The sequence below is a fragment of the Rana temporaria genome, chromosome 7, assembly GCF_905171775.1.
Source record: "Rana temporaria chromosome 7, aRanTem1.1, whole genome shotgun sequence".
In the NCBI taxonomy this organism is placed as follows: domain Eukaryota; kingdom Metazoa; phylum Chordata; class Amphibia; order Anura; family Ranidae; genus Rana; species Rana temporaria.
In genome coordinates, this window is record NC_053495.1 from 199,751,007 (window position 1) to 199,763,097 (window position 12,091).

Sequence of the window (12,091 nt, forward strand, 5' to 3'; positions counted from 1 at the left end):
AAATACCACCAAAAGAAAGCTCTATTTGTGGGGGGGAGGACGTCAATTCTGTTTGGTACAACGTCGCACGACTGAGCGGTTAAAGCAACGCAGTGCAAAAAGTGGTCGGTCATTTAGCAGCCAAATGGTCCGGGGCTGAATTGGCTATCCTAACCTGAGATTACGGGGTACAGAGTCACAGACGTGTTGGAAAACCATCCACTAAACGGTAACAATTTCATACGCTTTTTAATATTTAGAGATTGTAAGCGCTCACGAGCAAGGCCCTCTGATTCCTCCTGTTATTAAAGTGTATTGTATTTGTACCGTCTGCCCTCGTGTTGTAAAGCGCTGCGTAAACTGATGGCGCTATTTAAATCCTGTATAATAAAATCAAAGATGTCATTACTGACCGGTTATTACTATTATTGCACACACCTGTGTCTGGGCCTCCCTCTACTCATCCTCACACCATGCCGGCCATTGATTTTATCTCTTGTTTATGCTGGTCGCAGCATGACAGAGCAATCGATGCGTCACTGAGAAGACCAGATCATTAACGTGGATGACAAGTCACTGCTGCCACGAGAACGATTGCAGAACTGAGCATTATAATGACCACGGTGGAAAATTAAGTCAATTCAATGCTTTCCCTGGTTTATAGATTACCTTCTGCATGTTACCAGCTGTACAGTTTTATATATCTCAGCCAATAATTCTTCCTTATGTTCCCCCCCCCCTGGGGCTGGCCCTTGCCTCAACCGCATGCATTTTTCAAACATTGCCAGCGCTGGGTGGTTTAGAGTCTGAGTGATGACAGCATGACGACGCCTGTGCCTTCTGTAACGGTCACCACCGTTTACAACCTTCCATCCCATCCAAGACAGCTTATCGACACTCCAATCAACAGGACCCGATCCATAAGAATTCCCCCCCCAGACACGAGACACACAGCTCTGTGCTTCTGGTTTCAAATGTAATGATACTTTAATGGTTTCTTCTCAGCTTTATATACAGTACAAGGCATTAAAGCAACAATGAGATCTCCACCCCCCTAATCACACACTAAGACTAATTACTAAACATTCCTTAATCAACAACAAAACACCTTCACCCACTCCGTCTCCACATACAGCTTGACACCTCTGAGCATCAATAGGTTGTAGACAGTGTTATCACATGTAAGCAGTATTTAGTATGCATAATTAGAGTTCTGGGAGCAGACCTGGGATTAACACCTGTCCGTTACAACACCTTTACACAAGGACAATGGAATGTCTTCCAAGCCCTGATTCAATTAGCATTTCACTAGAAATGAGTCACTATTGACTGTTTGGGCCAACATCTTGCAATCTCTCAAGATCCTGCAATATGAACTATTATTGATGTCCTATCTCATGTAATACATGAATTATGATTCCCTTGCCACCCCATGCCCAAAAGGCACAGGGTGGACTCAGACCCAAGAGTTATCAGTGACGCTGACACAGGAGTATCCCCCATCCTCACAAAGTCTCTGGATGTCCCGGGTCATTCCGTTACACCTTCTCTACATCATTGTACTGCAAGTGCAGGGTACTGTGGTGATGACCCCGCCAGCAGGGGTGGGTCCCATGATGCCCTACGTTCACAAGAAATGGGTTGTAGATGCTGGGGCCAGAATGTTGCATACTGCTCCTGCAGCCCCTTGGGAAACCCCCATCACATGAGATGCAGGAGTCGGGCGCAGTGTTTAATTTATTTATTACAGGTAGTTATAGGAGGAAAAAATATCTGATGCACGTGTTTAAATAGGAGGAGACAATTTACAGAGTCTGTGGTCAGTAAGGGGAAGGAAATGGCCAGCATTGGTGGTCAACAGGAGAAAAAAAATGCCCTGGGGGGTACTGGTGTTCAGGGGGAGGGGCACCCAGGGAGGGTGGGGAAGAGGATTGGTGTTTTGTGGGTGGAAACAGGGAGACTGGTATTTTGTATGGAGAAAATAGGGGCATTGGTACCAGTAGTGGCCCATCCATAGGGGATGCACGGGAGCCGCCTGCCCCCTCCCCCCCCTCTCCCCAAGCTATTCTCATAAAAAAATATAAAGTTGTCACTAAAGGCGGCCATACACGGTTCAAATTTTGAAAGAATTTTCGTACGAATTTCGCACCGTTAGTGGGCTGCAGCAACAGCCGATTTTCGTGCGGCAAACAAATTTGAGAATTCCGACATGTTGGAAATGTTTTGAAAAACAAACGATTTTCTGATCAATGATGGAGAATCGTGCGAGAAATGTAATAGAAAAAAAAATGCGCATGTGCAAGAAAAGAATATTCCCGGAGAGAAAAGAATATTCCCGGAGATAAACGAATATTCCCGGAGATAAACGAATATTCCCGGAGATAGACGAATATTCCCGGAGAGAAACAAATATTCCCGGAGAGAAACAAATATTCCCGGAGAGAAACAAATATTCCCGGAGAGAAACAAATATTCCCGGAGAGAAAAGAATATTCCCGGAGAGAAAAGAATATTCCCGGAGAGAAACGAATATTCCCGGAGAGAAACAAATATTCCCGGAGAGAAACAAATATTCCCGGAGAGAAACAAATATTCCCGGAGAGAAAAGAATATTCCCGGAGAGAAAAGAATATTCCCGGAGAGAAAAGAATATTCCCGGAGAGAAACTAATATTCCCGGAGAGAAACTAATATTCCCGGAGAGAAAAGAATATTCCCGGAGAGAAAAGATTATTCCCTGGAGAGAAAAGAATATTCCCGGAGAGAAACGAATATTCCCGGAGAGAAACGAATATTCCCGGAGAGAAACGAATATTCCCGGAGAGAAAAGAATATTCCCTGGAGAGAAAAGAATATTCCCGGAGAGAAAAGAATATTCCCGGAGAGAAAAGAATATTCCCGGAGAGAAACGAATATTCCCGGAGAGAAACAAATATTCCCGGAGAGAAACAAATATTCCCGGAGAGAAACAAATATTCCCGGAGAGAAAAGAATATTCCCGGAGAGAAAAGAATATTCCCGGAGAGAAAAGAATATTCCCGGAGAGAAAAGAATATTCCCGGAGAGAAAAGAATATTCCCGGAGAGAAAAGAATATTCCCGGAGAGAAACTAATATTCCCGGAGAGAAACTAATATTCCCGGAGAGAAAAGAATATTCCCGGAGAGAAAAGATTATTCCCTGGAGAGAAAAGAATATTCCCGGAGAGAAACGAATATTCCCGGAGAGAAACGAATATTCCCGGAGAGAAACGAATATTCCCGGAGAGAAAAGAATATTCCCTGGAGAGAAAAGAATATTCCCGGAGAGAAAAGAATATTCCCGGAGAGAAACGAATATTCCCGGAGAGAAAAGAATATTCCCGGAGAGAAAAGAATATTCCCGGAGAGAAAAGAATATTCCCTGGAGAGAAAAGAATATTCCCGGAGAGAAAAGAATATTCCCGGGGAGAGAAACGAATATTCCCGGAGAGAAAAGAATATTCCCGGAGAGAAAAGAATATTCCCGGAGAGAAAAGAATATTCCCGGAGAGAAAAGAATATTCCCGGAGAGAAAAGAATATTCCCGGAGAGAAAACGAATATTCCCGGAGAGAAACGAATATTCCCGGAGAGAAACGAATATTCCCAGAGAGAAACGAATATTCCCAGAGAGAAACGAATATTCCCAGAGAGAAACGAATATTCCCGGAGAGAAAAGAATATTCCCGGAGAGAAAAGAATATTCCCGGAGAGAAACGAATATTCCCGGCAACATGAATATTTTGTCGGCCGAATTTCGAAAATCAATTGTGGCATCATCGGATCACAGAAAAAAAAAACGTTCTGATTTTGAAAAGAAAATTTGTTCGAAATTTGACCGTGTATGGCCTGCTTAAGAGTGGCCAGGCGCCGGACACAGTCTGGGAAGCTGATTTGCCCATGGGAGGGAGGGTTTAGGGCGAAAAAGGATGCTATCGCCCATAGAGTAGAGTGGTCTGTGTCTGCTCTGCATATGCGGAGTGGGCAAAGACCTGTCGTCCGCCCGCTCCACTCATTGTGGCCCTTAACCGGTTGCCAAGTCGCTTAAGTGGCCCTCACTCTTCAAAAGTTTGGGCACCCCTGGTGTACATACTTGAATGTCCATGTCACTTTAAGCCTACAGCACCATCTGCTGACTAAAAGCAGATACATGTTTTAAATGCAACATTTCACATAAAGAAAAGACAAATTTAATAAATGTAAAAGCATTATACATACCCTTAAAAGAGAAACTATGTTCTCTATTTACAGTCACTTCCACACCCAAATTCGAAATGCAGCCATTTGTTCAGGAGGAACGTGTGCTTTGGGAGCATTGAATTGAAGGTTCTCCATTTACAGAACTTCTGCAGTTCTCTATCAAAAAAGCAAACAGTTCAGTGCATGTCACATATTAGATAAGACTTCTGGCGAGAAGGTCTGTTAACCACTTGCTTACCGGGCACTTAAACCCCCTTCCTGCCCAGACCAATTTTCAGCTTTCAGCGCTCTCACTCTTTGAATAACAATTGCGCGGTCATACAACACTGTGCCCAATTTTTTATAATTTTTTCCCCCACAAATAGAGCTTTATTTTGGTGGTATTTGATCACCTCTGCGGTTTTTATTTTTTGTTAATTTTTTTTTTAAAAGGAACGATTTAAAAAAAACAATAATACAAAACTGTTTTATATTTTGTTATAAAATTTCGCAAACAGGTAATTTTTCTCCATCGATGTACGCTAATGTGGCTGCACTGATGGGCACCAATAGGCTGCATTGGTGGGCACCGATAAGGTGGCACTGGTGGGCACCAAGAGGTGACATAGATGGCACTGAAAGGCATTGATAGGTGGCACTGATAGCTGGCCCTGATGGGCACCGATACGTGGCAGTGATGGGCACTGATCAGCACTGGTAGGTGACAATGATCAGCATCACTACTAGGTGGCACTGATTGGCACCACTGGTGGGCATTGATAGGTGGCACTCGTGGGCATTGATAGGTGGCACTGTTTTGCACTGGTGGGCACTGGCAGGGAGCACTAGAAGGCGATACTGGTGGGCACTTATGAAGTGGATGTGCCTCTTCCTCTTCGGGACCAATGTCCCTTACACAAAAGCCGGTGACCGCCTTTTTTTTTTCCTCACACTGTCAGCGTGAGGAAAAAAAACAATATAGAGCCAGTTCACACAGGGGCAACACGACTTCGGGAGGCAACTTGAACACGACTCGAGTATGAATCACAACGCGACTTGAAGCCGCCTCCAGGAAGGGGAACTCGATGCCAAATTTTAAATAAAAAACCTTCATGGGTTCCCCCCACCCCCACTAGGAGCATACCAGGTCCTTAGGTCTGGTATGGATTTAAAGGGGAACACCCTACGCCGAAGAAAACGGCGTAGGGGTACCCCCAAATCCATACCAGACCCTTATCCGAGCACGCAGACCGGTCGGTCAGGAAAGAGGGTGAGGACGGGCGAGCGCCCCCCCTCCTGAGTTGTACCAGGCGGCATGCCCTCAACATGGGGGGGGGGGGGGGTGCGCCCTGTGGACCCCCTCCCCAAAGCACTTTGTCCCCATGTTGATGGGGACAAGGGCCTCTTCCTGACAACCCTGGCCGTTGGTTGTCGGGGTCTGCGGGCGTGGGCCTTATCGGAATCTGGGAGGCCCCTTTAATAAGGGGGCCCCCAGATCCCGGCCCCCCACCCTATGTGAATGGGTAGGGGGTACGATGTACCCCATACTCATTCACCTGGTGGTAGAAAAATGTCAATAAAAAAACACTACACAGGTTTTTAAAGTAGTTTATTAGGCAGCTCCGGGGGTCTTCTTCCGACTTCGGGGGTCTTCCAAATTCTCCCTTCTGCCGGGCACCACCGCTGTATTCTTTCAGCGCTTTTACCAGTGGCAGCCGCCCGGTCTTCTCCCTTCTTCCGACTTCGGGGGGTCTTCCGACTTCTCCCGCTCTCCGGTTCTTTTTCTCTTCTGCCAGGCACCACCGCTGTCTTCTTTCAGTTTTTTCACCAGCGGGGGCCCGGTCTTCTGCGTCGCCTTCTTCTCCTCTTCGATGTTGACTCGACGCTCCCACCCACTGTAATGCTGGGTGTGCGGTGCGCAGCGATTTATATAGGCCTCTTATGACGTCACAGTCCCAGCATGCTCCGGATGGTTTGTAAAGCATTATGATTATTTCTTATTGATACTTTAAGCCAATCACATTCTTATATATTCACTTTAAAAAATAGTTTTCTTGGCGGTCATGCCTTCTCTTCAGTATTTTGAGACTGCAGACATTTTTCATCCTGCCTGCAGCAGACTGATATCAGCTTATACGCTGCGTAAACTGTTGGCACTATATAAATCCTGTATAATTACAATATAATAATACTGAGGAGAGAGAGAAGCGCCCGCTGTCCAGAGTGAAAACACACTTGATGAAAGGTTAATATTAAAAAAAGTACAAGTCACACCGACGTGTTCCAGGGGGCTATGCCTCATCTTCCTCAGGGCTAAAAAAAAAAAAAACATAATATAAAAACACAAGAGATGTGCAGTCAATATTTGTTGTAATGCGAAGACAGAAAAATATAAAAATATATATATAGTAAATGAGTCTGTATATATGGAAATTGTTGCAAGTAGCTGGTAGGGAGAAATGCCAGCTGCTGCAGAGGGGGAGATCGCAGCACCAAGGACCTGGGGGCACTCTGCAAGTGATGCAGGGCAGATGCCCAGTGCGAGGGCTGCCGATAGGGGGAGGGGACCACCGGTCCTCTTGTAGAGGAGCCGAGCACACAGGTGGGCCCACACAGGGAGGGGGGATTAGTGATGGACAACAATTGTGTCTCTTCTTCTCCCCCTCTTCCTGATGTCAACTTTTATCTGCAGAGAAAGAGGGTCACCCCGCACTAATCCCCCTTCCTCTCAGTGCTGGCTCTAATGTTAGATCTGCTGCAGAGTTCATCTCTGTAACTGTTTCATCCCTCCGTCTTTCTGATCCAACTGCCCAGTCTTCATTTTTATTTATTAACTCAGTTTTATCCTTTATATTTAGTAGGAATTCTGTGAGTTGTTACATTTGTGTGTTCTGATAATTTGTATTGTATTTTAAGCAAAATATAGCTTTATCATCTTCTTGGGGGGGCCCTGTCAGATAGAAATCGTGGGGCCCCCGTACAGACTATCAGCAGCCCTGCCCAGCGCTGGCACACCCCTGCCATTTAAAATTTGTGGAGCACAGTGCTGGAACTCAGGCCTGATTTGCGGGATGGTGGGATTTTATAAAAGTTCTGGCACGGTCCCGTAGAGTCCGGGATGGTTGGGAGGTATGATTTTTGCACCCCGGGCAAACGCCCACACACCACCACCAGCATTTGTAAAGGAGCTCTTACTGAAAGGTCTGTCTGTTCTCCAACAGTAATAACACATATCAAAGGCTAGATTCAGAAAGATCTGCCTATCTTTAGGCGGGCGTAGCGTATCTCAGATACACTACGCCGCCGTAACTTAGAGCGGCAGGTCCTGTATTCAGAAAGAACTTACGCTCTAAGTTACAGCGGCGTAGTGTAAATGAGCCGGCGTAAGCCCGCCTAATTCAAATTGTCCTGGCAGTGGGCGTGTTGTATTAAAATGAGCCTTGACCCCACGTAATTGATGTTCCTAACGAACGGCGCATGCGCCGTCCGTGATTGTATCCCAGTGCACATGCTCAAAATCACGTCGCAAATAGTCAATGCTTTTGACGTGAACGTAACTTACGCACAGCCCTATTCGCGTACGACTTACGTAAACGACGGAAAATTCTACGCTGTCCCGACGTCCATACTTAACATTGGCTACGCCTCATATAGCAGGGGTAACTTTACGCCGCTGGGCGCACCTACGTTTCTGAATCGGCGTATCTAGCTCATTTGCATATTCTACGCGGAAATCAATGGAAGCACCACCTAGCGGCCAGCGTAAATATGCACCCTAAGATACGACGGTGTAGGAGACTTACGCCGGTCGTATCTTAGCAACATTTAAGCGTATCTCAATTTGAGCATACGCTTAAAGATACAACGGCGCGGATTCGGACTTACGATGGCGTATCTACTGATACGCCCGTCGTAAGTCTTTCTGAATCTAGCCCCAAGTCTTTATAGATACATTGTAATATGGATCCGCATCAAGGTTCTGCGCTCTCTGTTCTCGGTTTATCAGGACAGACATTTTGCAGAAACAAAGTCATCTCCAGCTTATAACTCCAGGCTTTGTGAGGTCAGAGGGTTCTAAGCATTATTTGAAAATGCATTTATTAGATTCGGAACATCAATTAGCAGCCAGAGAATAAATAACGAGTCAGTGCAGATTTCACCTACAGAGGAAATTTAAATGACCTTGAAACAATTTATACACAGACCCCACAGAAACTGAAGGAACCAATTAAAAAATAACAACTAGGCAAGTCTGCCATCTAGTGGACAGATAGCGATACGGCACTTTGGTTTTGGCTCATTAGTATAATTATTTTCCTTCTAAGATTTTAAACTGGTCTACAGAACCTTTAACTATTTTCTATATCTTACCAACAGTATATACATAAATATGATCTATTGTACATAATATTATTGTTTGCTTACCATTGATATGCCCTTTTTCTTGGTAGGGCTGGCTAAATGTGCCCATTTCTGAATTTGTTAAAGTTAACTAGAAGCAAAATAAAAACGTATTATGTGATGCAGTCTGAATCATTAAAGCAGTATATTTAGCTTTTTTGGGTCCTGCATTTTAAAAACTATTGACAACTTGAAGCTGTCCTTTAAGTACACCCCCCCCCCCTTCTCTCAACCAGGGCCGTCTTTAACCACTTCAGCCCTGGACCATTTGGCTGGCCAAAGACCGAGCCATTTTTTTGCGAGTCGGCACTGCGTCGGTTTAACTGGCTATTGCGCGGTTGCGCGGCGTAGCTCCCAAACAAAATTTACGTCCTTTTATTCCCACAAATAGAGCTTTGTTTTGGTAGTATTTGATCACCTCTGCGGTTTTTATTTTTTGCGCTATAAATAAAAAATAGAGCGTTAATTTTTTTTAGAAAAAAAACAATATTTAATACTTTTTGCTATAATAAATCTAAAAAATATATAAAAACACAATTTTTTTCCTCAGTTTAGGCCAATACGTATGCTTCTACATATTTTTAGTAAAAAAAACAAAAAAAACGCAAAAAGCGTTTGGATTGGTTTGCGCAAAAGCTATAGCGTCTACAAAATAGGGGATAGTTTTATGGCATTTTTATTAATATTTTTGTTTTTTTACTAGTAATGGCGGTGATCTGCGATTTTTATCGTGACTGACATTATGGCGGACACATCGGACACTTTTGACACAATTTTGGGACCATTGCTATTTTTACAGCGATAAGTGCTATAAAAATGCACGGATTACTGTCAAAATGACACTGGCAGTGAAGGGGTTAACCTGTAGGGGGCTCTGAAGGTCACTCGGTCACGGAGCTTGCGACAGGGACGTGTATATATACACCCATTTGCCCAACCGTGCCATTCTGTCGACGTATACGTTTGTGCGGTGGTCGGTAAGTGGTTAAAGGGGGTTTTTCACCTTCATGCATTCTCGAGAAGAGAAGGAGCCAGGAGCACTGCAGAGGGACCCCAGAAGAGGAGGATCGGGGTCACTCTGTGCAAAACCAACTGCGCAACGTAGGTAAGCATGACATGTTTTTTTTTTTTTTTAATTAACCTTTACAACCACTTTAATATTGATTGGACCCTGGGCAAACATTTTCTTGGGCCCACCGTAATTCACTTAACTATATGCAGGCAGTGCGGGCTACAAGGGGCAGCTGCTTTTGGGCCCCACAATGACTGGGTCTGGGGCAGTTACCCCTTTTGCCCTGTGTTAAAGATGGCCCTGCTCTCAACCAATGATTGCTCCCCATTCCAGCAAACGTTACTGGTCACCCAGAGCTGCACAGACTTTGCAAGGAAAAATCCTCTGACCAGCATCTCTTTCTATTCTACAGCAGCCACATGCATTACTTTGGGTTGGCTGTACTTCTATGGAAAGCTGGAAGCCGTAATGAGCTTGGCTCATTACATATTACAGGCCCTGCTTAGTAGTTCTGCACTATGCTTGTGCCTTGCTGATCAATATACCTGTCAGGAGCTGTGTACTTAAATTTATTAGATGCACTGCAATATTTATTGACATGAAATACCCACTGAGGAATATGGAGGGAGGGTGGGTGTGATGTTGTTAGGAAGTTATGTACAGCACCCTGCTGGTACCTCCCACCAGCAATGATCTGCCTGCATTGCATCCCCTAATACTCAGCCCTTTTCTTTAGATACAATAATTAGCTCAATCCTGATCATACAAGTTGCTAGTAACTTCTGGGAACACCTCTTTAGACAGTGAGAGGCATAGCTAATCCCCACAGGCTTCCCAGGCTAAACGTCCATTAAGTTGGTCATTAGACATGTACATCTTTTAACACATTTTGTCAAAATGTGTTAATTATGAAATCTCTGAATTTCAAATGTTCAGAAATGTGGCGGGTCAGAAATGTGGCGGCGGTTTAGAAATGTGGTGGTTTAGAAATGTGGTGGTTCAGAAATGTGGCGGTTCAGAAATGAGGCGGTTCAGAAATGAGGCGGTTCAGAAATGAGGCGGTTCAGAAATGAGGCGGTTCAGAAATGTGGCAAATTCTGAATTTCGTAAATTCTAAATTGGGAAATTCAAAATTTTGTGAATTCAAAATTTGAATTTATGAAGCGTTGAATTTCCTAATTTACGAAATTTTGAATTTCCTAAACTAGGAAATTCAACACTTCGTAAATTAAAAATTAGGAAAATCAACACTTCGTAAATTCAAAATTTTGAAATTTAAAAATCCGAACATAAGAATGAAAATCGGAAAATTCAAAAGAATGAAAATCTGAAAATTCGAAAACCCAAAAATCTGAAATAACCTATAATAACTTAACTATTACTAACTAATAAATTATAGGTATTGGAATTTTCTTTCCAATTGGTTATTAGTTATGTCGGATTTTACGGATTTTCATTCTTTTTTTAAAATATTTTTGAATTTCCGAATTCCAAAAAAAAACGAATAAAAAAAAACACATTTTTTTGTCAGTGCACATGTCTATTGGTCATCAATATCTTACAGGTGAATCTAACGCTTATATATATTCTTCTGGTTTCTTGAGTGGTTGAAATCTATGTATTTATACCCTCATTATAGGAGTTATAAATGTAATATGCTTTTTAGGATCATCCTTTTCCTCTCTCTTTCTCCTTTCCCATGCTTTGCCGGAGTGTATAAAACAGGTCCCATTATGCTCTTACCATGCTTTTTTGGGATAGATTTATAGGATCATAACCTAAATGAAATCAATTACTGGAAGTTTGTAAAATCTGTTAATATGCAAAAATAATACTGTTGTCAATAATAAATGTTTGTGAATCATTGAAATGTATATATACACATTTATATAAAAATTATCCTATAATCTGAGGCCCTGATGAAGCTGGTCACGCAGTGAAATGCGTTGGCTGTCTTTTTCAGATTCCTCAGCCAGGATAACACCACCCTGTATAAGTTACACGGTAACAATGCTTTTAAAGTTGTTTGCTCTTCAATGTTTTAATTAATTTAATGTATATATGTTAAATAAAATTGTGTATATTCGCTGTTTCAATTTCCCTGATTTGTGCATTTCTTAAAAAAATCCCTACATGGTACATGCAAAGTCCCACCCAATTTTGCTCCTATTCCTTTACATACACAGGGAGGCACAGAGACCCAGTGATGATGTCATTAGATCCCAAATGAGGTCATGAACGTACAAAAGTTTTTATTTAACATTTAACCAGTTGACCTCCAGAAGGTTCTACCTCCTTCATGACCATTTTTCTTGACTGCGAAATTATGGCGGACACATCGGACACTTTTGACACATTTTTGGGACCATTGTAATTTTCACAGCGAAAAGTGCTATAAAAATGCACTGATTACTGTGAAAATGACAATGGCAGTGAATGGGTTAACCACTAGGGGGCACTAAGGGGTTAAGTGTGCCCTAAGGGAGTGATTCTTACTGTAGGG